This window comes from Chiloscyllium plagiosum, chromosome 3, assembly GCF_004010195.1.
Source record: "Chiloscyllium plagiosum isolate BGI_BamShark_2017 chromosome 3, ASM401019v2, whole genome shotgun sequence".
NCBI classification, from domain to species: domain Eukaryota; kingdom Metazoa; phylum Chordata; class Chondrichthyes; order Orectolobiformes; family Hemiscylliidae; genus Chiloscyllium; species Chiloscyllium plagiosum.
Window position 1 is genome coordinate 102,032,475 of NC_057712.1, and position 5,635 is coordinate 102,038,109.

Sequence of the window (5,635 nt, forward strand, 5' to 3'; positions counted from 1 at the left end):
TGTTCACCTCTAGGTTAATAGCAGCAGCAGTGAGCTGAGGCGTTAATTGTCCATTTACAGGCCTGAAATGGCAGAGGGATAGGCAGCTGACCAATGGCCTTCCTGAGATCCCTGTCCACTACCCTCCTGCCCAATTAAATGCCCCCCACCAACAATTATTGTCAAAGAGTAGGGTACAATATTCTACCTGCAAAGAAAGCATTTGTAATAGTTATTGGAAAACCAAAAAAAAACACTTATTTATACTATTTTTCTGTTTATTGCCCATCACTTAGACAATAATTAGTAATAAGTGTGAACATGTCAAAGAGAAACGGGCAGATAATATTCTATACTCATATATAACATCCCAATGCTTGTTGAAGACATGTAGCATCCATTTTTTTTATTGTAGAAAGATGAGATTGGAGTTTCAGAAGCTGATATTTCTGTCCAATACTATCTTGTGATCCTGAGCTGTTTCTGGAATAGAAATGCATATTGTATTCATGATTAATGTAACATTTAAGTAATATTCTTGTCAATGAAAATAGCAATACTTACAGGAAATAAGTTAATTGCTTTGGTGAGAAAATAACTTTAAATTTTCAATATCTACTCACTTTACGAAAATTTTACAGACATATTGGAGAGTCCAGTGTTTAATTCCATTCAAGTTTAATTTCTAAAGGAGCAGCTGAAATATATTGCATCTTGAAGTGTATGTGGGGGTGGGGGAGTGGATAGACATGAACAATTGATCAGAACACTTATCTCTTTAAACACAAGGAAATCACTTCATTTCTCTGCTACTTAGCCCATCAACTGCTGACAGTGGAGTTTCTGCTTAATAAAATATGACTTTACAATTGCCATCTTTTAGCTCCAACTCAGGTCCTTAAAGAAGATAACACTTCAATTAAGTTAATTTGCATATAGTTATTTACCAGATTAATGTTCCGGTGATTAGTAATTGTTTAGGTTGTGTATCTTTTGGTGGTCTGCCGTCTGTCTATCAGTCCCAATGGGGAGAGGACTGGTTGTGAGGTTTTTAACCCACCCACCATGCTATTATCCTCTTTTATTATGGGTCTCCTCATTATGTCCCCAGTGGCAGAATGATCTCCCTCATTGTTAGCCTCTATTGTGACAAATATAAACATGATGTAGACTAAGGGACTATAGTGGCTCCTTAATGCTTGCAGGGATAAAAGGCAGGAATAAGCAGCATCTTTAGATTGAAACACTTAGAGAACAGGTCTCAGTGGGAATTGGATGACTTACACAATCCATTGACAGTTTTGCTGACAGGCTACAGCTCCACCATCATAAAGCAAGTAAATGCATCCTCTAATTTGAAGCATTGATGTGTGGCTAACTGTGGACACTCTGTGCAATGTATGGCCATTTCTAAAACTCAAACTGAAGTAGCCACTGCACATTCATGGGTATGCTAGTTTTGAATTGTAAGTGTCCTTTAGTGTAGAAATGGTGTTCATCCATTGACATTTACATTGTCAGAGAATTCAGAGCATTGATACCTATACTAAAACCACTGCATGCACAAAGTCAGAACGGATTTACAAAAAGCCAGTTTTATGAGAAAAACTTTCCTGCAAATTACATTTTGATGTTGCTTGAGGTCAGGTTGCTAAATCATTACAAGTTGCGTCTCTGTTGTTGCTGAATGTGTAGAGAAGTACTTATCATGGATTTGACCTTTAACTGCATTTCACTTCCTCCTCGTTTTTAAAATGTACAAATACACCTCATATCACACACTATCCTGTTAGAATGGTGAATAGCATTTCTGTTTATCTTTTCAATTCTGCTTCTGATCTTCTGGTCTTATCCAGGAGAAAGTAGCCCACTTGATAAACACTACATCCACCTTTAAAATTCAAATGCTCCAAAACATGCACCAGAGCATCTAAAACGCTCTGCACCTCAGAATTCAACAGCCGCTCTCTATTAAAGTAATACTCATTCTTCTTGCCAAAGTAAACAACCTCTCATTTCCCCATGTTGTATACCATGTGCCAGGTTTTTCTTTTATTTTTCAATCTATCTGTATCTGTCTGCACCCTCCTTGTATCTTCTTCACAGCATACTTTCCTACATTTGATTTGATTGTGCAAGTTGCAAATGTTGCTCCCATACCTTCAATCTTCTCGTCTAAATTGTAAAACGCTGAGGGGCCAGATTTCTGTGGGACTACACTTGTTGCAGCCTGCCAATCAGAAAAGACTCTTTTCGCATGGTGTCTATTTTCTGTAAGGCCCGAATCTTCTACCCATGCAGACATTCGACCCCTACCATGAACTTCACGCAATAACCTGTTATGTAGCACTTTGCCAAACACCTCCTGGATGTCTACAAGCTCTCCTTTTAGCCACAGCACATGTCATTGTTACAAAAAACTCCAATAAGTTTAAGCATGATTTCCCTTTCATAAAACCATGCTGACTCTTTCTGAACTTGACTTTTGCTAAATGCCCAGCTATAAATGTGTTAATAATCAATTCTAACAGCTTCCAATGATAGATATAAAGTCCATCTGCAGGGCTATAGTTTCCATTTTAATACATCCCATCCTTCTCTGATAGAGAGTTTAATATTCGTTGCTCACTACCACCTTCATAAGGGAAGTTATGAATGGGTAACTCATATTGATCTTGCCAGTGACGTACACATTCTACAAATGAATGAAAATGAGCATACAAATGCCTGTTTTAGACCATGATAAGACTGTAGTAAATGGAAACTGGAGTAGCTGGAGTAGCCCCTCGAGCCTGCTCCACCATTCAAAAGGATCATGGCTGATCAGAGACTCCACACACCCACTTTGCTGGCCCTTCCCCAGAAACCTTAATTTCCCTATTGATAAAGAATCTATCTCAGCCTTAAATATACACAAGGGCTCTTCCCCAACAGCTCTTTGTGGCAAGGAGTTCCAAAGACTCACATCTCTTCCTCACCTTAGTCATAAATTGATTTTTTTTTTAGACTATGCCTCTGGTCATAGACTCTGCCTTGAGGGGAAAACATCCTCTCAGCATTTATCCTGTTAAGCCCCTTAAGAATCCTGTATGTTTCAATGAGGTCACCTCTCATTCTTCTAAGGTCCAGTGAGTAGGGTCCAACCTGTTTAAACTTCGCTCATAAGACAATCCGTCCAAATCAGGGATCATCCTAGTGAACTGAATGATCTCCGTTGAAATAATATCTTTTCTTTCAAAAAGGGATTAAATTGTTTACAGTACTCCACATGTGGAGTACTATTCAATCGCTATGACAGCCCTTTCATCCCTGGAATCAACCTGGTGAACCTCCTCTGAACTGCCTCCAGTGCCACCTCATCCTTCCTCAAATAAAGAGATCGAAACTGTGCACAATATTCCATGATTCGGAGATGCCGGTGTTGGACTGGGGTGTACAAAGTTAAAAATCACACAACACCAGGTTATAGTCCAACAGGTTTAATTAGAAGCACACTAGCTTTCGGAGCGACGCTCCTTCATCAGGTGATTGTGGAGGGCTCGATCGTAACACAGAATTTATAGCAAAGATTTGCAGTGTGATGTAACTGAAATTATACATTGAAGAATTGATTGTCTGTTAAGCCTTTCATCTGTTAGAATACAGTGATAGTTTCACTTCTTTCATGTGTAAATCACAAAACCCTTTTTTTTAAAGTTGCATTCTCGGGTTAGCTGTTAACAATGGTGATAGCTAGACAATATGTTGAAAGTGTTAGCCCCCTGTGTTCTCTGTCTATGACCTGATGTTTAGATTGATTCCAATCTAAAAAGTAAGATAACAGAGTTTTACATAAATTCAAACTGCATGAATTTATGTAAAACTCAATTAGCTCACTTTTTAGTTTAGAATCAATCTAAACATCAGGTCATAGACAGAGAACACAGGGGGCCAACACCTTATTAAAGATACTGTGCAAGGAAATGTGGGCGAGAATATGAGATTTTCTCGTGCCAATGATGCTCATTTAATGACCCAGTGTAGGCATGATGGACCAAATGGCCTCCTCTGTGCCCAAACACTTCTGTGATTCTGTGAAGACAAAACATTTGCAAGGTGATGGGGTGAAGGTGGTGGAGTGGAGTTAATGGAGTTGCTTATCCATCGAGCTGCCACAGATACAATAGGCTGAAAGCTGTCTTCTGAATTGTAACCATTTGACACTTCGTTTGATTCCCAGTATGGCAGGCTGTGGACGAACAAAGCCTGGGTATTCCACATGAAATTCAGGATGTGAGTTGGTCAGACATGACCTCGCATATTATTGGTGCTGACCTCACGCGAATGGACAGTAACCAACAACAGCTGTGAAACACAGTGAATACTTCCACATTTACTGGCCAAGCTACTGAAGAGCTTTGGGACAGATCCCGAGGGAGTTTTGATCGTATTAAATCTCAGGAAAAGACTTGTCATCAGCCCACTAATTGCCTGATCTTTCCACTAATTGCCTGATCTTTTCATTTCTGACCAGGCACATCTGCCAGCCAAGTTGAAAGGGAAGCCAGAGCAAGCGTCAATGCTACTATGGCTGATTGTGCCTGCAAGCTTGATGTTAGATGCTGTGGAAGCTAATTGCTCTGATATCCCAATTACTATGTCACAGAAACCAGCAAAGTATTCTTACTGCTGAGCGTAAAGATGGAATTAGTTTTAGTTATTTTGATCAGTCTTAACAAAGTAATAACCCAAATGTAACTTTCACTTCTAATCTGAATGGCCTTCGGTCTCCCCCAGATTGTTCTATGATTACCCATTGTCCCACTTGCCATCCTCCACCTTCTCTCTGAGTCTTGTGGAGTTGCTAATTGCATCCTGAAGTACAGTCCCAGGCACCTTGGGCCATTGGCCATTTACTTGTTCTAATGTGCGTGTAGTTGCCTGTTCTATCACACTTATATGTCTGCGGTCTTCATGATGACAGAATGCTCCAGCTTATTTCTCCAATCATTCATGGGAAAAGCAGAAGTTGCTGGCAATGATGATATTTGTTGCCCAATCTCTATTCTTAAAGAATCATCCATATTGCTGTGGGTCTGGAGTCACATTTCAGCCAGACTGGAGGAGGTTTCCTGTAGGATATTATTACAGCCACTGATGGTAGTTTCATGGCACCTTGGCTATTTATTTCAGATGCATTAATGGAAATCCGCTGGTATGATGGTGGGGTTTGAACCCATGACCCCATTTGTCTGGGTCACTGAATTACTAGTTCAGTGACATTACCCATTATGCCACTGCCTTTCCAGTAAAGAGCAATCAAAGACAACCAATGTCATGAAAATAAATGCGCATGCAGGATTCATGCCATCAGCTCATCCTTTCGATAAAGGTCATTGTTGATTTTCCGCCCATTTTCTCCAATTCATTGGCAATGGTAATAATTTGAAAGCCTGATTATAGTCCTAGTTTGAGAGGATGTTCAAACATGAAATCTTCCATGTTTTCTTAGGTTCCTTGCATAAATACACAACCTGCTCATTAATGTAAACCATAAGGCAAATTTTAGAACAGAGAACATAGAACAATACAGCACAGAACAGGCCCTTCAGCCCACGATGTTGTGTCGAACATTTGTCCTAGCTTAAGCACCCATCCATGTACCTATCCAATTGCC

General features: G+C 39.8%; 1 long non-coding RNA gene across 3 annotated transcripts in view; it reads right to left on the minus strand.

Moving 5' to 3' along the window:
* Nucleotides 1-321: 321 nt before the first annotated feature.
* The window catches only part of LOC122548668, a 46,827-nt gene continuing 41,513 nt past the window's right edge, over nt 322-5,635 (minus strand). For all 3 annotated transcript variants that reach the window (XR_006311296.1, XR_006311297.1, XR_006311298.1), the window contains one exon: nt 322-462. This is a non-coding gene — a long non-coding RNA (uncharacterized LOC122548668). The remainder of the gene's footprint in view (nt 463-5,635) is intronic.